Source organism: Larus michahellis, chromosome W (genome assembly GCF_964199755.1).
Source record: "Larus michahellis chromosome W, bLarMic1.1, whole genome shotgun sequence".
Classification (NCBI taxonomy): domain Eukaryota; kingdom Metazoa; phylum Chordata; class Aves; order Charadriiformes; family Laridae; genus Larus; species Larus michahellis.
Window position 1 is genome coordinate 16,939,349 of NC_133929.1, and position 23,674 is coordinate 16,963,022.

A 23,674-nucleotide genomic window follows, 5' to 3' on the forward strand; every position below is an offset into this window, starting at 1 on the left:
ACTGCTGATAAATGATGGAAAGTTTCTCAGTGAGCACTTCTGACAGCTTCCTCAGTACTCTCTGGTGAATCTCATCTGGCCCCATAGACTTGTGTGTCTCTAGGTGCTGCAGCAGGTCCCTCAAAATCTCCCTTTGGATTACAGGGACTTCATTCCGTTCCCTGCCCCTATCTGCTAGCTCAGGGTTACTCAGGGAACAACCAATTCTACTAAAGACTGAGGCAAAGAAGGCATTAAGTACCTCAGCCTTCACAGAATCACAGAATCACAGAATGGTAGGGGTTGGAAGGGACCTCTGGAGATCATCTAGTCCAACCCCCCTGCCAGAGCAGGGTCACCTAGACAGGTTGCACAGGAATGTGTCCAGGTGGGTTTTGAATGTCTCCAGAGATGGAGACTCCACCACCTCTCTGGGCAGCCTGTTCCACTGCTCTGCCACCCTCAAAGTAAAGACGTTCCTCCTCATGTTTAGCCGGAACTTCCTATGTTCAAGTTTATGCCCATTACCTCTTGTCCTGTCCCCAGGCACCACTGAAAAGAGCCTGGCCCCATCCTCCTGACACCCACCCTTTAAGTATTTATAAGCATTGATAAGATTCCCCCCTCAGTCGTCTTTTTTCCAGACTAAAAAGACCCAAGTCCCTCAGCCTTTCTTCATAAGAGAGAGATTCCAGTCCCCTAATCATCTTGGTAGCCCTTTGCTGTACCCACTCCAGCAGTTCCCTGTCCTTCTTGAACCGGGGAGCCCAGAACTGGACACAGTACTCCAGATGCAGCCTCACCAAGGCAGAGTAGAGGGGGAGGATGACCTCCCTTGACCTGCTGGCCACACTCTTCTCGATGCACCCCAGGATGCCATTGGCCTTCTTGGCCACAAGGGCACATTGCTGGCTCATGGTCATCCTGTTGTCCACCAGGACTCCCAGGTCTCTTTCCACAGGGCTGCTCTCCAGCAGGTCAGCCCCCAACCTGTACTGGTGCATGGGGTTATTCCTCCCCAGGTGCAGCACCCTACACTTGCCCTTATTGAATTTCATAAGGTTCCTCTTTGCCCAACTCTCCAGCCTGTCCAGGTCTCCCTGTATGGTGGCACAGACTTCCAGTGTGTCAGCCACCCCTCCCAGTTTTCTGTCATCAGCAAACTTGCTGAGGGTGCACTCTGTCCCTTCATCCAGGTCATTGATGAATATATTGAAGAGGACTGGACCCAGTACTGACCCCTGGGGAACACCACTCGTCACTGACCTCCAACTAGACTCTGTGCCCCTAATCACGACCCTCTGAGCTCTGTCTTCCAACCAGTTATCTATCCACCTTACTGTCCATTCATCTAGCCCACTCTTCCTAAGCTTCTCTATGAGGATGCAGTGGGAGACAGTGTCAAAAGCCTTTGCTGAAGTCAAGGTAGACCACATCCACTGCCTTCCCCTCATCTATCCGTCCAGTCATGCCATCATAGAAGGCTATCAGATTAGTCAGACATGATTTCCCCTTGGTGAATCCATGTTGAGTACTTCTGATAGCTTTCTTTTTCTCCACATGCCTTGAGATGATGCCCAGAACGAGCTATTCCATCATCTTTCCAGGGATGGAGGTGAGGTTTAGTTTCCTGGGTCTTTCTTCTTGACCTTTTTGAGGACTGGAGTGACATTCTCCTCATCCTTTGTCACCATGTTCCCATCTTCATCTAATAAAGGATGGAGATTCTCCTTAGTCCTCCTTTTATTACTAATACATTTATAGAAACTCTTTTTATTGTTCTTAACATCCAAAGCCAGGTTAAGTTCTAGTTGGGCTTTGGCCCTTCTAATTTTCTCCCTACATAGCCTCACAACATCTTTGTATCCTTCCCAAGTGGCCTGCCCCTTCTTCCAAAATCTGTAAACTCTCCTTTTTACCCTGAGTTGCAACTATATCTCTCTGTTTAGCCAGGCCGGTCTTTTTCCCCGATGGCTTGTTTTTCGGCACATGGGGATGGCCTGCTCCTGTGCCTTTTAAGACTTCCTTCTTGAAAAATGTCCAGCTTTCCTGGACTCCTTTGCCCTTCAGGATTGCCTCCTAAGGGACTCTGTCAACCAGGCTCCTGAAAAGACCAAAATCTGCCCTCTGGAAGTCCAAGGTGGCAGTTCTGCTGACCTCCCTCCTTGCTTCTCTAAGAATTGAAAAATCTATCATTTCATGATCACTAAGCCCAAGATGGCCTCCAACCATCACATCCCCCACAAGTCCTTCTCTGTTTGTGAAGAACAGGTCCAGCAGGGCTCCTTCCCTAGTTGGCTCCCTCACCAGCTGTGTCAGGACGTTATCCTCAACACACTCCAGGAACCTCCTGGACTGTTCCCTCTCAGCTGTACTGTATTCCCAGCAGATATCTGGTAGGTTGAAGTCTCCCACCAGGACAAGGGCTTGAGACTTCTCCCAGCTGCTTGTAGAATATTTCATCTGCCTCTGCATCCTGGTTGGGCGGTCTATAACAGATTCCCACCATGAGATCGGCCTTGTTGGCCCTCCCCCTGATTCTTACCCATAAACACTCAACCCTATTGTCACCATCATTAAGTTCTTGACATTCATAACACTCCCTAACATACAGAGCCACCCCACCTCCTCTCCTTCCTTGCCTGTCACTTCTGAAGAGTTTGTTGCCATCTAATGCAGCACTCCAGTCGTGCGATTCCTGTTGGTACATCCAAAACCACATGTAAGAAAATGAATTTACAAGGTAAGTTGTAATGCATAATGTTTTGCTACAATTTTTCAGTTTTTCCTCAGTTTTTCTTCGGTTTTATACCAGGCCAATATATCTAATAGAATAACAATCAGAAACTAGCAAGACCAATAACAAAAATAGGTGTCAGCAGAGTATGTGTGACTGTTGCTGCACTGGCATGCAGAAGAATTTCATTTTCATTGACAAGCTCAGCATTCCTTGGTCTTAGCCTCCTTGAAGAATAAAATATGGATCTTACTGTATATTATAAAGCTGTTTCTAGAGCAATATCTCTCTCGTCCTTTTCACTTGGTTGTTCCCGAGTTCTAAAATTAACTGTCGGCAAGCACTTACAGGTATTTTTACAGCTTCCCCTGTGATATTGATGTGAACTCTCTTTTTTGCCTCTCTCATTTATTTCACATATTCCTAAGGTGGATTTGATTTCTGACATCAGCTTATTGTACAACTGTATTATTATTATTACTGTTTGCTATATCATAGAATCATAGAATCATAGGGTTGGAAGGGACCTCTGGAGATCATCTAGTCCAACCCCCCTGCCAGAGCAGGGTCACCTAGAGCAGGTTACACAGGAACACGTCCAGGTGGGTTTTGAATGTCTCCAGAGTTGGAGACTCCACCACCTCTCTGGGCAGCCTGTTCCAGTGCTCTGCCACCCTCAGGGTAAAGAAGTTCCTCCTCATGTTTAGGTGGAACTTCCTATGTTCAAGTTTGTGCCCATTACCTCTTGTCCTGTCCCCGGGCACCGCTGAAAAGAGCCTGGCCCCATCCTCCTGACACCCACCCTTTAAGTATTTATAAGTGGTGATAAGGTCACCCCTCAGCCGTCTTTTTTCCAGACTGAAGAGACCCAAATCCCTCAGCCTTTCTTCATAAGAGAGGTGTTCCAGTCCCCTAATCATCTTGGTAGCTCTCTGCTGCACCCTCTCCAGCAGTTCCCTGTCCCTCTTGAACCGGGGAGCCCAGAACTGGACACAGTACTCCAGGTGCGGCCTCACCAAGGGAGAGTAGAGGGGGAGGATGACCTCCCTTGACCTGCTGGCCACACTCTTCTTGATGCACCCCAGGATGCCATTGGCCTTCTTAGCCACAAGGGCACATTGCTGACTCATGGTCATCCTGTTGTCCACCAGGACTCCCAGGTCTCTTTCCACAGAGCTGCTCTCCAGCAGGTCAGCACCCAACCTGTACTGGTGCATGGGGTTGTTCCTCCCCAGGTGCAGCACCCTACACTTGCCCTTGTTGAACTTCATAAGGTTTCTCTCTGCCCAGATCTCCAACCTGTCCAGGTCTCTCTGTATGGTGGCACAGCCTTCTGGTGTGTCAGCCACCCCACCCAGCTTGGTGTCATCAGCAAACTTGCTGAGGGTGCACTCTATCCCTTCATCCAGGTCATTGATGAATATATTGAACAGGACTGGACCCAGTACTGACCCCTGGGGAACACCACTCGTCACTGGTCTCCAACTAGACTCTGTGCCCCTAATCACAACCCTCTGAGCTCTGTCTTCCAACCAGTTTTCTATCCACCCCACTGTCCATTCATCTAACCCACACTTCCTAAGCTTCCCTATGAGGATGCTGTGGGAGACCGTGTCAAACGCCTTGCTTAAGTCAAGGTAGACCACATCCACTGCCCTCCCCTCATCTATCCATCTAGTCATGCCATCGTAGAAGGCTATCAGATTAGTCAGACATGATTTCCCCTTGGTGAATCCATGCTGAGTACTTCTGATAGCTTTCCTTTCCTCCACGTGCCTTGAGATGACACCCAGAACGAGCTGTTCCATCATCTTTCCAGGGATGGAGGTGAGGCTGACCGGCCTGTAGTTCCCCGGCTCTTCCTTTTTGCCTTTCTTGAAGACTGGAGTGACATTGGCTTTCCTCCAGTCCCCAGGCACCTCGCCTGTTCTCCAGGACTTTACAAAGATGATGGAGGACGGCCCAGCAATGACTTCTGCCAGCTCCCTCAGCACTCTCGGGTGCATCCCATCAGGGCCCATGGACTTGTGAATATCTAGATGATCTAATTGGTCCCTCACTCGCTCCTCCTCAACCCAAGGGAAGTCGTCTTCTTTCCCTGTTACTTTATTCAATGCCTGGGACTCCTGAGGGCTGGGCCGAGCAGAAAGGGCCGAGCAGAAAAGACCGAAGCAAAGAAGGCATTCAGTAACTCTGCCTTCTCCACATCCTCCGTCACCATGACTCCTGCCTCATTCAGCAGTGGGCCCACAACTTCTCTGGTCTTCCTTTTGCTTCCAATATACTTGTAGAAGCTCTTTTTGTTGTGCTTGATGTCCCTAGCCAGGTCTAATTCCAAGGCGGCCTTGGCTTTCCTTGTTTCATCCCTGCACGCTCTGGTGGCATTCTTGTAATCCTCCCAAGGGGTCAGTCCCTTCTTCCACTTATTATAAACTTCCTTCTTCCACTTGAGCTTTTTCTGAAGCTCCCTGCTCAACCATGCAGGTCTCCTGCGTCCCTTGGCCGATCTTTGCTATATCTTTTCTGGAAAACTTTTTGTTTTACCTTTATAAATTTTTTTATAGTCTTAGTCATTTGTATCAGCCCTATTAATAACATTATTAGTAGTAATATTTATAACATATTTATACTTGAGGGTTCTTGTAAGGGTATGTAGAAGAGGAGTGTCTGTTCCTTTAAGGGTATCTGGTCAAGGACCTTTTTCAGTGCAACAAGAAAAGGAGGAAGCCATAAATAAGAACATATGGGGACACAAAACTGACCAGCAAGTGATCAGGGAGGCAGTGATGAGAACCAAACCTGGTCAGTCACACTAATTGATGGGCTATCATGAAACTACAGGCACCTCTTCCAGGAAAATAAGCATGGAATATGCAACTGTTAAGACTGTAAACCAGGGGGATCCCGGACTGTGAGGGGTGCAGGAATTGATGGAGCTGTACAAATCCATGGGGGACGTGCAGGGGAAGGGGGAGCAGGGAGTAACAAAGAGAGGGGGATAGGCAGAAAAGGGTATTAAAAGGAGTTGGTTGCATGCAAAATGGGTCTGGTCAGGATGCTCGTTTGGCTGAGCCCTGTGTCTGATCATCACAGTCTGTTCTGTCTTCTTATTAAATCTTTTCTTAAACTATCTCCCTGCATAATTTCAGTCTCTGTCCCATGTGTATGCTGCAAGGACTAGGTGCCAGCTACTGGTGAGACCTCTGTGTGTGTGAGTGAAAATTGGTGCCAGCTACTGGAGTCGGGCTGGGGGTGTGGGTGCCCTAGCCTGTGGTGCTAGCTACTGGAACCGCTGGGGTCTCAGTGTCAGCTACTGGAGCCAGCGGGGTTCTTTATCTTCCAGCCACTGGGGTGGCAATGGTGTGTGTCCCAAAACCAGCTGCTGTGAGGGTAACAGGGTGAGTGAGGCAAGTGAGGGGCTCCACGTTGGTGGCTGGAGAGGGACTGCGTGTTACAGCCCAGGTGCTGGCTTCTGGGGCATGAATGCCTGTACTTCCCCAAACCATGTGTTCTTGTGTGTTTGTTCATTCGTTCATTCACTAGCAAACTTTAAGCTGGACCAGATGGCTTAGGGGGAGCCTTGGATCTGGGCAGAGGGGTCTGTGCTGGTACACCTGGGGGACTTGCAAATGTGGAGTGAATGAGGGACGAGTGTGTGAGTGCTGCCTGTTTGCAGTGAGCACCGAGCTGGACCAGCTGGCAAGTAGGGGACCCATGGGGTGGGTAAGGGGGCCTGGGATCCGGGCAGGGGTGCTGGTGGACAGAGAGGCCATGCCAGTACTCAGGGGATCCATGAATGTGCACATGCTTGTGAACCCAGATTGTCGTGTGTTTATGCCTGCACTAGTAACCTTCAGTCTCTGCCAGCCCAAGAGGAGCACACCCAGTACATGGATGCTGCTGAAGGCAATGCCTTGTCTGTGGCAGTCTGTGTGACTGCCTGTTTGAGTGTCCTCTGTGTGTGTGTGTGCGAGATGTGCGCTCAGCTTCACTACTGGTGCTGCATCCCTCAGTCTGGGCAGAGGCTCTGAGTCCCTGGGCACCAGGCTGGGCTCCAGCATCCGGGCAGAAGGTGGAGCAGCTGGCGGAGGCAGGCATGCTCTTAACATCACTTAATACTTGTTACATTCTCGTTTTGAATTGCATTTACTGAACATATATTATATGAAACCATTTCTGCCTCTGTGTGTTTGCAGACTAAGTATAAAATGGGATTCACTTTTGGATACAGTGAGAATACGGGACCGCAGAGTGTGCTGAGATGCCTACTTTATGTTTATTTGTGGTGCAGCACATTTCTGTCCTCCACCATTTCTTCCACATTTTTTTCTAAAGTGTGATGCTGGATGAGAGAAGTCTGGTGTCTTGAGGAATGTAACAGTAGCTGCTCAGCTGCAGCTACTCAGCCAGACAAAAATACTCAATGGCAAAGAAGACAATTTCTTCCTCTCTTTTGCCTTCACCTCACTTGAGGGAAGGTATTCTAAATGGCCATACTTAATTCATGTCTATAATTAATGGCAAGCAAATTTTTGACAAAGATTAGCTTTCGTTTCTTTTGTCTCAGAATTTTGTACAGCCATTTGGAAGAGACATCTTAGATTCTGAGAAATCAAGCTTTAGAAAAGGAATTCTAACTTACTAAATTGGTTCTACATTTTATTTACTGTTCTGTCATTATTTAATCTCTTTTTATTTCAGCTTTAGTAAATATTCCAAATGTGATCGAGATAAAGGAAGACATGAACCTTGGCTTGACTCTAATACAGAACTCAAAAACAGGAGGATTTTTGATACATATTGAGGACGTATTCAATAGACAGTCGAAGCTGAATGTATTTTATTATGCAGCATAGATTAGTACATATTTTGCATATTTTAAAACATTCCATCTCACTGTCATTACCTAGGGTCCAAAATCAGGAAAATTACAAATTGTGTCCTTCTGCATTTATCTAAAAATCCTATGGAAGAGCATATAATTAAATATTCTGTAATTTAAGTCAGAAAACATAGGCAAGAATATTTCCCACTATGGATATTTGTAAGGTAGTCTTAGATAGTTCTGGTTATGCTTTCAAAAGCTATTATGGGATCTTGCCTCCGCTGTAAGCACTTGCATAGTAACTGTTCTCCTGAGATGTCAAGGTTTCCAGTCCCATGGATCTGCCTTTTCCTTTAGCAATATGATTTATTTAGCTAGTGAGCTGGAGAAGGATGCGTTTTCTATGTGTATATTCTGCAAGCCACTCTCCTTTGAGCCTGCAAAACAGATTTCATCATTGAAAGGAAATTAATGCCCTTTTAATATGCTTTTTTACAATCTTAACCATAAGCATGAAAACTCTTGGAGTGTAGGTGTATTCCAGTTTATGATGCATACATTGTAAACGTGGAATAATTAAACGAAACAATAAACTAAAGGCAAATGAGCTTTGAGATTCACTTTAAGTGATGTATTTATCTGTTGTATCACAAAAGTATTCAAAAATTTATTATCTTCATTACCATATAGCCCAATTATTTGAAGTACTTAATGGGTCTAATTCTAAGCTTTCCAGCAGCTTTCTTGCACTTAGTGTATTAGGTTTCCGTGGCAAGGTTTTGGTAGTGTGAGGGCTACAGGGGTGGCTCCTGTGAGAAGATGCCAGAAGCTTCCCCTATGTCCAATAAAGCCAATACCAGCCGGCTCCAAGACTGAACCGCAGCTGGCCAAGGCTGAGCCAATCAGCGATGGTGCTAGCACCTCTGTGATAACATATTTAAGAAGGGAAAAAAACTGCTGCACAACAGCAGCCAGAAGAGAGGAGTGAGAATATGTGAGAGAAACAACTCTGCAGACACCAAGGTCAGTGAAGAAGGAGGGGGAGGAGGTGCTCCAGGCGCTGGAGCAGAGATTCCCCTGACCATGGTCACCATGGTCACCTGACCATGGTGAGGCAGGCTGTCCCCCTGCAGGCCATGGAGGACCCCATGCTGGAGCAGGTGGATGCACCCAAAGGAGGCTGTGACCCCATGAAGAGCCCATGCTGAAGCAGGCTCCTGGCAGGACCCGTGGACCCGTGGAGAGAGGAGCCCATGGCGGAGCAGGTTTGCTGGCAGGACTTGTGACCCCGTGGGGGACCCACGCTGGAGCAGTCTGTTCCTGAAGGACTGCACCCTGTGGGAAGGGCCCATGCTGGAGCAGTTTGTGAAGAACTGCATCCCGTGGGAAGGACTCACATTGGAGAAGTTCATGGAGGACTGTCTCCCATGGGAGGAACCCCACGCTGGAGCAGGGGAAGAGTGTGAGGAGGAAGGAGTGGCAAAGACAATGTGTGATGAACTGACTGCAACCCCCATTCCCTGTCCCCCTGTGCCACTTGAGGGAAGGAGGTAGAGAAAATCAGGAGTGAAGTTGAGCCTGGGAAGAAGGGAGGGGTGGGGGGAAAGTGTTCTAAGATTTGGTTTTAGTTCTCATTACCCTACTCTGATTTTGATCAGTAATAAATTAAATTAATTTCCCTGAGTTGAGTCTGGTTTGCCCATGACAGTAATTGGTGAGCGATCTCTCCCTGTACTTATCTTGACCCACAAGCCTTTTGTTATATTTTCTCTCCCCTGTCCAGCTGAGGAGGGGCGTGATAGAGCAGCTTTGGTGGGCACCTGGCATCCAGACAGGGTCAACTCGCCAAGATTAATCATAACTTCAAAATACAGCAACAGTGCTCTTCTTTATTGTTTGTTTGAGAAGATACTTATTAAAAAAATCTTATTCTATCTCTTTGATAATACCTTTTAATTACTGTTAATACTGTTCCATGCATACCCAGTTTAATCAGTATCTGTAGTTGCAGTAATTTAAAACATCTCATGCAGAAAAATTTGCATTTTCTAATAATATTTGAACTTCTCTCAAACGTAAATATTTTCCCGATCCATATGGTATTGATTGACTCTACCTAAATTGCATAAAGTAACAAAAAAAAAAGATGAACAGTAAGATGTGAACAGTTAGCCACTTCATTGGTAAAGGGAGTTCTTTTTGACAGAAGGAGAATGGGGTATTGGAGACAGATGCTTATTTGTGACTCGGCCTCAACAAATAGCAAAAGCCCTGTGACTTAGATGTGTCTAGAATTGGATAATGTGGAGATTGCCTTTGCTCATAATTGCAAGCTGCTGCCAGCTAGGAGTTCACTCCAAGACACTGTCTCTGGCAGCTGGCCTCTGTGATGGACTCTTTGGGTTATATTCAGGGCTTCTTTGTCCTGACTCACTGTGGTCCTTCCTCCCGCAGCTGCTTCTCTCTCAGCTTCCATCCACTTGTACCAGTCTTTGGTGCATCCAGGGAGGTGTCCTGGGCTGCTTGGCTGGAATGTGACCCAGCCTAACGTGTCTATGACGTAGCTTGTGGGTCGTGCTGGTTCATCTGTTTGATGCCATATGATTGCTTCCCACAGGTATCCTAAGTACAGGGCAGTCATTTTCACATGCTCATTACATTTTTCTGAGTCATGCTTAGTCCTGTTGGAAAGGTGCTTAAGAATTTCACTGATTGTTAACAACTTTTTTCCAGATTTCTGACATCAGTTTCTATCAGTTTGTTCTTTGCATAGTGCTGTGCCTTTAGCTAAAAGGAACAGCTCCCATCTCCCTACATGTAAAATCTCCCTTCTATATTTAACACCCCACAATCATTCTCCTTTGTCCTTCAGTTTTCTAGACAAACACAGAGTTTTTTGGCTGAAATGTACTTTTTAAAATATACTCCTCTTGAACATGAATGACCAGATCTATGCTGTATTCTACATGAGTCTTTCCAGGGCACTATATATTGTATTTGGTATTTCCCTGTCTCAACTAGAAGTGCTTCTTGTCACATATCTTCAGGCCATATTTGCTTTGCATGTTGGCTGCATGCTTATGGTCACCCTGTAATCAGCCAGTGCCTGATCCATCTGCTCCTCTCTATTCCACTCAGTGAGCTCCCAGTTTATGTCCACATTTCTTAAGATTAGTCCTTAAAGGCAAGTCTGTGCCCTTTTCTAATATTCTACTTTTCAAGTTTATCAGTTTTTAATATGTGATCTCCCAGTTTTCCCCTACATTAATGATGCATCTTAAATTTCTGACTGTAACAAAGCTAGAACATTAAAGAATTTCCTTTTTTTTTACCATTAATACAGAAGAAAACTAGAAAACAGGCAAATGAGATTGATCTAAAAAGAACTTTAAATTAAAACTAACTTTAAATTAAAGATTCTCTTCCAGCTTCATAGTTACTGGTATAGATGATTTCTTTTGTACCTCTCACCTCTGTAAATATCCATCTTTTCCAGTAAAACTAATCATGCCCCATGTGGCAGCTAAAAAGAGCACTTATCTCAAGATCAGATAATGTAGATATACTTCCTTTCTCTTGTCTAGAAAATCTGCCATCTTGTCAAATATGTTAGGATAGTTTGGTGTGGTCTGCCACTGGTAAACCAGTGTGTGATTTATCTCATTTTCCATTTATTTCTGCCTTTAATTACCTTTTTTCAATATTCTTGAGAAAAGGGTAATAATGCTGTTCACTCTCTCTTCTCTTCCTAAATAGAGATGGTGCATTTTCTGTTTTCCAGGCTCTCCTGACTGGATAAGGCAATCAGAAAGTATATGTAATGAAGCTATCATTTCTTTCAGAACTATTGGACAGAGGTTATGTTTTGTCCTTGAATTCCTAACATGATTTTCTTTTAAAAAGAACCCCCCTCCAATATCCTCATGACAAAATATTTTCTCAGTATCTGTATTTTTTATCTAGATAGATACTTTTGTAAAAATCCTTCTAATATCAGAAGTGTGGATGTCATGCAACCAGCTGGTTGATCTATCTGAAAATGTTTATTTTTACAGAGATCATTTTCAGCAAAGAAGCAAGATTATTTTCCCTGGAAGGCAATGAAACATGTAGCCGAGTGGTATGTGAGGCCAGAGACAAACTTGTCCTTTTAGCTGCATGTTTGCAGCGACGTGCATGTTCATGGCTCTGATGCGGCCTCCTGGTTAGTGGAAGTACTTCTCTGCACGTTTATAAACGATGTGCAAATACCAGCCCTAGTTTTAAAACATCCATTTGTAGAGCAGGTGGCTTAAAGCAGCACAGATTCCTTGCAAACCAAGTCACACTCCCTAGAAGTTATAGCTATGCATAGTCTGGAGGTGCCAGCTTGCAGGAGGTGGCACTAAGATGATCACAAATAGAGAATCCTTTTTATGAGAAAGTCTATAAAGGGGTTACCTGACACTGTCACAGTGATAGCAAGAGATTTGGCCTGATAATCCAAGAGGATCCTATATTCCTGCAGTCCCTCTTATTGTGCTTTTGTATATAGATATGGTGAGACAAGTATTTGTTATTTTTATAGTTTCTCTTTTTTGTTGTTTTTAAAGACGTGGTCCCTTGTGGGCACAGCAGTATGGAAGCCAATACTATGCAACAGGAATCTGTTCTGAAATCAGTTCAAGTTTCCAGATACTAAGAAGCTTTTCTCATGCTGTTCAAAGTAAGGCAACATGTGCAAAACAGATTCAATTAAAACAGATCAAACAAAATCAAGATACGTTTTGTCAGGGACATTTAATTTGTGATTTTTTAAAAACATGTATGTGCAAAAAGTAAAGCCCTGTGATTCACATGTAAGGACTGACAGATTCTGATCTAATGCTGATATGAATCTGGACTCACGCCTCTGAATTCAGTGGCATTGCACCAGAGCAGTGAAAATGAAGACAGGCTCAAAACCTGCATGTGCTTCTATTGAGTCTTCATTCAGGCAAAACCTTCCTGATCTGAAATATTGCCTGTGTGAGACCTAACTATGCACTTCTGGATTTAGCCAAAGAGTTGTAAGCACACTGAGACCAAAAGTGCATTTAATGTCCATTTTTGTTTTTGTTTGAGCATGTTCCTCTGTCAGCGTTGCTGTGGTGGTTTGTGATGAGTCAAACAGCATTTATCCCTGGGATGCAGTGTGAGCATTTCTGAAAAAAATTGTACAAGGCTTAGATATAGGCCTTCACAAAATCCAGGTAAGTCAAAGACATCTTTGAGAAAGACAAAAAAATGTTTTATTAGCATAACTACAGTACCTCCCCCAAGGCCAGAGATAATGCAGCTATCCTTTATCTTTCAATACTTGGGATTTTACCTGACAGCTAACCTATTCCAAAAGGGTTAGCAATTTGATTCTGTCACCATTTGGGCTGGGCTGGCCAATGACAAGACAACAGATGCTCTCCCCCATCTCTCGCTCTAAGGAAAGGAAGAAGAGAGATAAAGAGATTTATGAGTTTCAAAAAAAAAATAAACTACTTTAATAAAATATTAACAATAAAATAAAAAAGGATTTAATGAAATAGATATAATATAAATAAATATATACAAAACCAGATCAAGTTCCTGGGAAGATGTCACTGGCAGGCACTGGGAAAGTTCCAGACTGGACTCAGTAACAAATGGGAACTGAAACAGGGCCACCAACAGGGCCACCAACAGGGCCACCAACAGGGCCACCAACAGGGCCACCAACAGGGCCACCAACAGGGCCACCAACAGGGCCACCAACAGGGCCACCAACAGGGCCACCAACAGGGCCACCAACAGGGCCACCAACAGCAAAAGACAGCCACTAAAAAGACAAACCATTAGACAAAAAACCCACCTAATCCTTTTGATCCCTCAGCTTTTATACTGAGCATGGCAGATGGGATGGAATACCCGATTGGTCAGTTTGGGTCACCTGACCTGTCCACAGGTGTAACCCTTCCACAGGGTAAACAACCAAGTCAGCTGACCCTGGTTGCCACAGTAATGAGTATAAGCAAGAGCCTCTCTTACTGAACAGAAAGTTGGTTCTGCTTTGCCCTAAACCAGGTCAGATTCAAAACATAGACCAACTAAAATAGAAGTCTAGGTTATATCTAGTGGAGTCAGATCTCTTTCATGTATTATATGTAAGAATAATTAAAATGCAGTCTGTGGGGATGTGGTAAAAGTAGAACAGTTCCTTTTATGGGCTTTTCATATGGCTCTTACTTTTCAACTGCTGCATCTTTAAAATGCCTTTTTAAAAGAAAATTTCTGTCTTTGCAGTTGTCCATTTTCCATAAACAGTCATGGGAACAAAGACTGGGGCGCTGGCAATCCCTCTCCCTAAGGCTTCCTTCTTTCTTGGGCTACTTTGGAAGCGAGGTGCTTAAAAGCTAGGCTTCCTGCTTAGTCCTTTCTGAACCTAACCTTTAGCATCTTCTCCTCTATTTTTTTTTTTCCTTTCATACTAAATGTACATCTTCGCATATTTCTTTAGCATTCACCTGTATTAAAAATAAATAGGATTTGCAGCGCTGTGAAGTAACTAACCTTTAGGATTTCCTTAGAAGAGATCAGAATGAGGTGCTGTCAGCTTGTAGAATTTTTTGCTATTTCCTCATTTTTTCACAGTGCTCTTCCAAAAGTAACCAAGCAAACATTTAATGCCTACTGTTTCAGATTGTTTGCATTAACACATTGTAGTCCATAATAAATGACATAAGATGCAAGAGCATTTAGCTTTCTTTGCTTTCCAAATGTGTTAATATTAATTGGTTCTATATGCGTTGAAAGAAAATGATAACCCCATATACATCTGCAGATCTTTTACTCCAGCCTCACAAATAATTAAGCATCATGATGCTATGTAACTCATTGCAATGTGTGATAATCTAACATAATTCCTTTATTGCATAGGTGGGTTTAATTCAGTATGCTAATGATCCCCGTGTAGTGTTCAACTCAAATACATATCAAACAAAGGATGAGGTTGTTAAAGCAATGGAGGGAACATATTAGAAGGGAAGAGATTTGACTAATACTTTCAAAGCCATTCACAATGCAAGGTAAAATATATCGATGATTACTGCACTACTGTTGTAACTTATCTGTCGTGGTTTAACCCCAGCCGACAACTAGGACCACGAAGCCGCTCACTCACTCCCCCTAGTTGGGATGGGGGAGAGAATCAGAAGAGTAAAAGTGAGAAAATTCATGGGTTGAGATAAAGACCATTTAATAGGGAAAACAAAAGCTGCATGCACAAGCAAAGCAAAACGAGGAATCCATTCACTACTTCCCATCATCAGGCAGGTGTTCAGCCATCTCCAGGAAAGCAGGGCTCCATCATGTGTAACAGTTACTTGGGAAGACAAACACCATAACGCCAACCGTGTCCCCCCACTTCCTCCTTCTTCTCCCAGCTTTATATGCTGAGCATGACGTCATATGGTATGGAATAACCATTTGGTCAGTTGGGGTCAGCTGTCCTGGCTGTGTCTCCTCCCAATGTTTTGTGCACTTGCAGCCTATTTGCTGGCAGGGTGATATGAGGAGCAGAAAAGGCCTTCACTGCTTAGCAACAACCAAAAAAGAGAAGAGGTGCCATACTGGACCTTGTTCTCACTAACAAGGAGGGGCTGATGGGGAATGTGAAGCTCAAGGGCAGCCATGGCTGTAGTGACCATGAGATGGTGGAGTTCAAGATCCTTAGCGCAGCAAGGAGGGCGCACAGTAAGCTCGCTACCCTGGACTTCAGGAGAGCAGACTTTGGCCTCTTGAGGGATCTGCTTGGCAGAGTACCACGGGATAAAGCCCTGGAGGCAAGAGGGGCCCAAGAAAGCTGGCTAATATTCAAGGATCACCTCCTCCAGGCTCAGGAGCGATGCATCCCAAAAAAGAGGAAGTCAGGCAAAAACGCCAGGAGGCCTGCATGGATGAACAAGGAGCTCCTGGACAATCTCAAACATAAAAAGGAAGCCTACAGAGGGTAGAAGCAAGGACAAGTAGCCTGGGAGGAATACAGAGAAATTGTCCAAGCACCCAGGGATCAGGTTAGGAAAGCTACAGCCCTGATAGACTTAAATCTGTCCAGGGACATCAAGGGCAACAAGAAAAGCTTCTACAAGTATGTCGGTGATAAAAGGAAGACTAGGGAAAACGTGGGTATTCTCCGAAATAGAAACGAGAGACCAGGTCACCGGGACATAGACAGGGCTGAGGTGCTCGATGACTTTTTTTTGCCTTGGTCTTCACCGGTAAGGGCTCTAGCCACACTGCCCAAGTCGCAGAAGGCAAAGGCAGGGACCAAGAAAATGAGGAACTGCTCACTGTAGGAGACGAGCAGGTTCAAGACCATCTAAGGAACCTGAAGGTGCACAAGTCCATGGGACCGGATGAGATACATCTGCGAATCCTGAGGGAACTGGCAGATGAAGTTGCCAAGCCACTATCCCTCATATTTGAGAAGTCGTAGCAGTCCAGTGAAGTTCCCACTGACTGGAAAAGGGGAAACATCACACCCATTTTTCAAAAAGGGAAAAAAGGAAGACCCAGGGAACTACAGGCCAGTCAGTCTCACCTCTGTGCCCAGCAAGATCGTGGAACAGATCCTCCTGGAATCTCTGCTAAGGCACATGGAAAATAAGGAGGTGATTGTTGACAGCCAACATGGCTTCATTAAGGGCAAATCGTGCCTGACAACTGTGGTGGCCTTCTACAATTGCGTTACAGCGTCGGTGCATAAGGGAAGAGCAACTGATGTCATTTACCTGGACTTGTGCAAAGCATTTGACACTGTCCTGCATGACATCCTGGTCTCTAAATTGAGAAGGCATGGACTTAAGGCTCTACAGAGGGACCTGGACAGGCTGGATCGATGGGCCAAGGCCAACTGTATGAGGTTTAATAAGGCCAAGTGCCGGGTCCTGCATTTTGGTCCCAACAACCCCAAGCAACGCTACAGGCTTGGGGAAGAGTGGCTGGAGAGCTGCCCAGCAGAAAAGGACCTGGGGGTGCTGGTGGACGGCCAGCTTAACATGAGCCAGCAGTGTGCCCAGGTGGCCAAGAAGGCCAACAGCATTCTGGCTTGTATCGGGAATAGCGTGGCCAGCAGGAGTAGGGAAGCGATCGTGCCTCTGTACTCGGCACTGGTGAGGCCTCTCCTCGAGTACTGTGTTCAGTTCTGGGCCCCTCTGTACAAGAGGGACATTGAGGTGCTGGAGCGTGTCCAGAGGAGAGCTACCAGGCTGGTGAGGGGTCTGGAGACCAGGTCATATGAGGAGAGGCTGAGGGAGCTGGGCAGGTTTAGCTTGGAGAAGAGGAGGCTGAGGGGAGACCTCATTGCCCTCTACAACTCCCTGAAAGGAGGTTGGAGAGAGGTGGGTGTTGGCCTCTTCTCCCAGGTGAATAATGACAGGACCAGAGGAAATGATCTGAAGCTGCAGCAGGGGAGGTTTAGGTTAGATATTAGGAAGAATTCCTTTACTGAAAGAGTGGTCAGGCACTGGAACAGCCTGCCCAGGGAGGTGGTTGAGTCACCATCCCTAGAGGTATTTAAGAAACGTCTAGATTTGGCACTTCAGGGCATGCTCTAGTGGCAGAGATTGTAGGTTGTTGGTTTGTGGTCATTTGTGGTTTGGGGGTATTTTTTGTTTGTTTTTTTTTTTCTGTGTGTGTGTGTATGATTGGACTTGATGATCTCAAAGGTCCTTTCCAACCATGAAGATTCTATGGTTCTATGATTTGATGGATGGACCACTCGGTGAATAAGGATGGCCGCACTCAAAGAGTTGGGGTCAAAGGCTCGAAGTCCAAGTGGAGACCAGTGACGAGTGGCGTTCCTCAGGGGTCCATAATGGGACCAGCGCTGTTTCACATCTTTGTTTGCGAGATGGACAGTGGGATTGAGTGAACCCTCAGCAAGTTTGACGATGACACCAAGCCGTGTGGTGCAGTCGAAACGCTGGAGGAAAGGGATTCCATACAGAGGGACCTGGGCAGGATTGAGAGGTGGGCCTGTGCAAACCTCAAGAAGTTCAATAAGTCCAAGTGCAAGGTCCTGCATGTGGGTTGGGGAAATCCCAAGCACAAATACAGGCTGGGGGATGAAGGGATTGAGAGCAGCCCTGAGAAGATGGAATTGGGGGTGTTGGTTGAGGAGAAGCTCAACATGACCCAGCAATGCATGCTCGCAGCCCAGAAAGCCAATCACATCCTGGACTCCATCAAAAGAAGCATGGCCAGCAGGTCAAGGGAGGTGATTCTGCCCCTCTACTCTTCTCTGCTCTCATGAGACCCCACCTGGAGTAGTGCGTCCAGGTCTGGAGCCCTCAACAGAACAAGGACATGGACCTGTTGGAACGGGTCCAAAGGAGGGCCACAAGGATGATCAGAGGGCTGGAGCACCTACGCTATGAGGACAGGCTGAGAGAGTTGGGGTTGTTCAGCCTGGAGAAGAGAAGGCTCCGAGGACACCTTATAGCGGCCTTCCAGTACCTAAAGGGGGCCTACAGGAAGGATGGGGAGGGACTCTTTATCAGGGACTGTAGTGATAGGACACGGGGCAGTGATTTCAAGCTGAAAGAGGGTAGATTTAGATTGGATATCAGGAAGAAATTCTTTATTGTAAGGGTGGTGAGACACTGGAACAGGTTTCCCAGAGGTGGTGGATGCCCCATCCCTGGAAGTGTTCAAGGCCAGGTTGTATGGGGCTTTGAGCAGCCTTGTCTAGTGGGAGGTGTCCCTGCCCAGGGCAGGGGGGTTGGAACTAGATGATCTTTAAGGTCCCTTCCAATCCAAACCATTCTATGGTTCTATAACATTTTGGTTAAGAAACCAACCATCTGGTGCTTACTCCCTGTTGCGTGGAAGGAGCAAAGCGGTTTTGGCAGAAAATAAACCCCCTTGCGTTCTAACGCTCCTCACTGAGGTGGGAGGCTAGGTGCAGCTAGGTTTAAATTCTGAGTGATGCCCAATTCACCACTATCAGTCCAATCGCGCTTAATATGTATTAAACTATTACGATTTGGATACACTACTAGTGGACTGCACCTTCAGTCTAGTCATGCTCACGAACTAGCACGGCCACTCTCGAGTCTTTGGTCGTGTTCAGTGAGAAACCGAAACAACTAGCTACTTAAACAGTGCAGTTTATTTAAACAACAGATAGATAGGTTCTTAGGATTGCCGGTGATAAATACACTGTCTGCAAAGCACGTGCAAATAAAAGTACTGTTAAATATACAAAACACGCGACAAAGTTATAAACAATACAGCCTGGTTATAAATGCAGGAAAGAGAGTCTCTAGAGAAATTTCTAAGTTTCCTGAGGAAGCACTCGGTATAATCGAAGTCTTACCCAAAGGCGTCCCTTTGGGGGGGGGGGGGGGGGGAGGGGTAAAGAAAGGCTCAGCCCGTCGACTGATCCCAGAAGTCAGTGATGGAGTTCTCCTCGACTTGTTCGCGATGGTGTCTTCCCTGATATCCGCCCTCTCTCGGGCTATTTTTATACTATTTTTTTTTATCTTCAAGGTGGAGTTTGAGTGACTTTAGTCATACATACTTTTATTATGATTGGTGTACTCAAGGAGGAGTGGTCGCACCTTGGAGGCAGGTAGCCTTCTGGATGGAGGTGTGTTTTGGTACATTATAACGAACAAAGTTCGCACAAAGGACAGCATTTCATCAAAATTTGACAAAATGTTGGCTCAAGGTAACAAGTAGGCAGCTTATCGGTTCCATAGTACCATCTCATTCCCATATCTGCTATTCGTCACGAGGCAAGGCCACAGAATGATCACATTCCGTCCCGTGCCTCATGTAGCTTTGCAAGCAATCTTGTACAGGGAATCGCAGATGTTGCATTCTTCATATGCCAGCTGCGGCTGTATTCTACCTTAGAAGCCTTTTGATTTTATAACTTTCCTTAATGTGTGAACAATACTGTATTTTTGGCCATTTTAGTAATTATTCCACACTCCCACCACTGTAAGCACATAGTGCTTCCCCTGGTGGGTTTGAGGGAGTGTGATATAATCAATTTGCCAGGCCTCCCCATAGTTCTATTGAAATCATCGTCCTCCATACTACAAAGGTTTCAACCATTTGGTTTGCTTGATTTCAGCGCATGTTTCACAATCATGGATAACCTGTGCAATAGCGTCCATAGCTAAATCCACCCCTCGGTCACGGGAACATTTATATGTTGCATCTCTTCCTTGATGACCTGAAGTGTCATGGGCCCACCGAGCTAAAAATAGTTCACCGTTATGTTCCCAGTCCAAATCTGTCTGGAAAATCTTAGCAGCCTTATCCACTTGCTGATTGCTTTGATGTTCCTCAGTGGCTCGACTCACGGGTACGTGGACATCTACATGGCAAACCTTCACGACTAGTTTCCCTATCTGGTCAGCAATATCTTGCCATAATTCAGCAGTCCAGATGGGTTTACCTTTGTGCTGCCAGTTGCTCTGCTTCCACTGCTTTAACCACCCCCACAGAGCATTTGCCACCATCCATGAGTCAGCACAGAGATAGAGTATTGGCCACTTTTCCCATTCAGCAATGTCTAAAGCAGGTGGATGACTTTTACCTCTGCAAATTTACTTGATTCATCTTGTCCCTAAGCAGCTTTCGTGACTCATCATGTAGGACTCCACGCAGCAGCTTTCCACCTTTGATGTTTTCCTACAATATGACAAGATCCATCAGTGAAGAAGGCATACTGTTTCTCGTTATCTGAGAGTTCATTATATGGTGGGGCTTCTTCTGCATGTGTCACCACCTCCTCAGGTGGCATTCTGAAGTCTTTGCCTTCGGGCCAGTTTGTGATCACTTCTACAGTTCCTGGATGATTTGGGTTTCCTATTCGAGCCCGCTGCATGATTAAAGCAACCCACTTAATCCAGGTAGCATCGGTGGCATGATGAGCAGAAGGAACTTCACCCTTGAACATCCAGCCCAGCACTGGTAATCGGGGCGCCAGGAGGAGCTGTGCTTCAGTACCAATTACCTCTGAAGCAGCTCTAACTCCTTCATATGCTGCCAAGATTTCTTTCTCAGTTGGAGTATAGTTGGCCTCGGAGCCTTTGTATCCCTGACTCCAGAATCCTAGGGGTTGACCTCGAGTCTCCCCTGGTGCTTTCTGCCAGAGGCTCCAGGTAGGGCCATTGTCCCCAGCTGAAGTGTAGAGCACATTTTTAAAGTCCCATCCTGTTCGGACTGGTCCAAGTGCTACTGCATGCACAATCTCTTGTTTCATTTGCTCAAAGGCTTGTTGTTGCACAGGGCCCCACGTAAACTCATTTTTCTTTCGAGCCACTTCATAGAGAGGTTTCACAATCTGACTATAACCTGGAATATGCAGTCTCCAGAAACCCACAATGCCTAAGAAGGCTTGTGGTTCCTTTTTGTTAGTAGGTGGGGACATAGCTGTTATTTTGTTAATCACATCCATTGGGACCTGACAACAGCCATCTTGCCATTTAATTCCCAAGAACTGGATGTCTCCTGCAGGTCCCTTGACCTTACCTGTTTTTACAGCAAAACTTGCTTTCAGAAGAATCTTGATTATTTTCTTACCTTTCTTGAAAACTTCTGCTGCTGTATTACCTCACACAATGATGTCATCAATGTATTGCATGTGTTCTGGAGCCCCACCCTTCTCCAGTGCAAGCTGAATCAGTCCATGGCAAATAGTAGGGCTGTGTTTCCACCCCTGGGGCAGTCCATTCCAGGTGTACTGGATGCTTCTCCAGGTGAAAGCAAACTGTGGCCTGCACTCTGCTGCTAAAGGAATAGAGAAAAAGGCATTAGCAATGTCAATTGTAGCATACCATTTGGCTGCTTTTGACTCCAGTTCATATTGGAGTTCTAGCATGTCTGGCACAGTAGCACTCAGTGGTGGTGTGACTTCATTCAGGCAATGGTAGTCTACTGTTAGCCTCCAGTCTCCATCAGACTTTTGCACTGGCCATATAGTGCTGTTAAAGGGTGAGCGAGTCTCGCTGATCACTCCTTGGGTCTCTAGATGACGAATCAGGTTCTGGATGGGAATTAGGGAGTCTCGGTGCAATATTGTTGTCAATGCACTGTGGCAGCAGCCACTGGCACCTGCTGTTCTTTAACCTTCAGCAGTCCCACCACAGAAGGGTCATCTGAAAGACCAGGCAAGGTAGACAGCTGTGTAATGTCCTCAGTCTCTACAGGTGCTATACCAAAAGCTCACCGATACCCTTTCGGGTCTTTGAAATACCCTTTCTTGAGGTATTCTTTGCCAAAGATGCAAGGAGTATCTGGGCCAGTCACAATGGGGTACTTCTCCCATATATTCCCCATTAGGCTCACTTCGTTCTGCAATGCAGACAGTTCTTGAGACTCCCCTGTCACGCCAGAAACAGCGATGGATTCTGCTCTTGTAGGCCTGAGGTAGGTTGTCCGTCCCAGTTACTCACGCCCTCTCCATAGTCACAGCAGCAAATCCACAGTATATCTTGGAGCAGGTTCTGTTTCTCTTGAGTCAGTCTTGTAGGAAGACATCTTCTCCTAATGGCTGCGACGTGGGTCTGTGCAGGGTAAGAGTGGGATCTTTCCTACATCCTTGACAGTTTATCATACAGTTTCTCATTTTTCTCAGTAATTTTCTTGTTTTGCTCAGCCATTTACTTGGTCATTTTCTCGGTTTTCTTAGCCAGTTTTTCCACAGCTGCCACAGTGAGCGGATAAGAAAGACTGTCTTCATATTGTCGTACTCTCTTAGCCACTTCATTTACAGTTGGTGCATCAGCATCAGATCCTCCCCAGACCATTGTTTACAATGTGTGGGCACACATTGATTGTGCACTCTGCACAAACTTCCTCAACATAGGTTGTTTGCATGGCATTTCATCGGGGTCTACATTCACTTGCCAGTCACCATAAATCACCTCTCGCACAACCAGTTGTCTCAGGTACATAATACATTTTTCCATGCTGGTCCATTTGCTCCATTCGCTTGGACGGTATTCAATATCATCCTCAAAGGGATACCTGCCCTTTATGGCTGACACCAATCACCTCCAAAAAGTGAGAGTGTTTGACCTTTTCCCAATTGCTTTATCAATACCTCCATCTCTGGCTAGGTTTCCCTGCTGCCTGGCTTCTTTACTGTCTAAGTCTATGGTATCAGCCCCATTATCCCAACCAGAAGATAAGTGCCTCACCTTCACAACTGCTGAAGTCCTTTCTCATATTTTGCAAGTCCTTCATAGAGAAGGATTTAATGATTATTTCTGCATCTGAGTCCTCCTCCTGCGTTGACGCTGCCTGTGAAGGAACCTCTCCCTGATCTACTTGAGAAAGACCCTCTCCTTGATCTTCATCATAAGAATTCTTTCCCATGCTATATGGCTTCTACTGGTCTTTGTTGTAAGGGGCAGGGGAACGAACTGACCTCCTTTTCTGCTTCCTGGTCGCTGGGGCAACTTGTACCAGTTCTGATGGAGTTTGAGTAGCAGTGGTACTCATTGCCAAAGCAGCTGGAGTACTGACAGTGCTTGCTGTCGAGGCTGGAATAGCTCGTGCAGGTGCAGGCTGCCGAGTGGCTTGTGCCAGTACAGGCACAGGAGCGGCTTGTGGGGTTTCAGTGACAGCAGCATATGTCATATAATACCTACTACTGAACCAATTCTTAATAAGAAACCACCCCTGCAACACATTCAGGGAAGCTGACAACAAAATCATGATTTTAAGAAAGTAACATTCATTTCTGAAACAGTCCAAAAGGTTTCCATCCCCTAGCTCTGATGGTGTCAATTTGGCATAAGCAGGAAAGGGTGTCCTGGTTCCGGCGGGGATAGGGTTAATTTTTCCTGGTATTCCATGCCATGTGAGCCATGCCCACCCTGAGCTGCCGGGGGAGGGGGCAGGAAGTCGCTGCTTGGAGCAGGCTGGGGCGTCTGGGGTCTGTTCAGTGAGCAGGGGGCGGGGGGGAGCATCGGTTCCGTAATCGCGTTTGTATATTCCTCTGTCCGTGTGATTGTTGTTGTTTTTCCTTGTTCCCTTTGCTGTTCTGTTAAACTGCCTTTGTCTCAACCCAAGAGTCTTGCCTTTTTCTTCCTATTCTTCCTGTATTGGGAAGGCCCGAG

At 45.9% G+C, this 23,674-nt stretch overlaps 1 pseudogene; it reads left to right on the forward strand.

Moving 5' to 3' along the window:
- The first annotated feature begins 2,652 nt into the window (after positions 1-2,652).
- The window catches only part of LOC141735670 (integrin alpha-2-like), a 49,237-nt pseudogene continuing 28,215 nt past the window's right edge, over positions 2,653-23,674 (forward strand).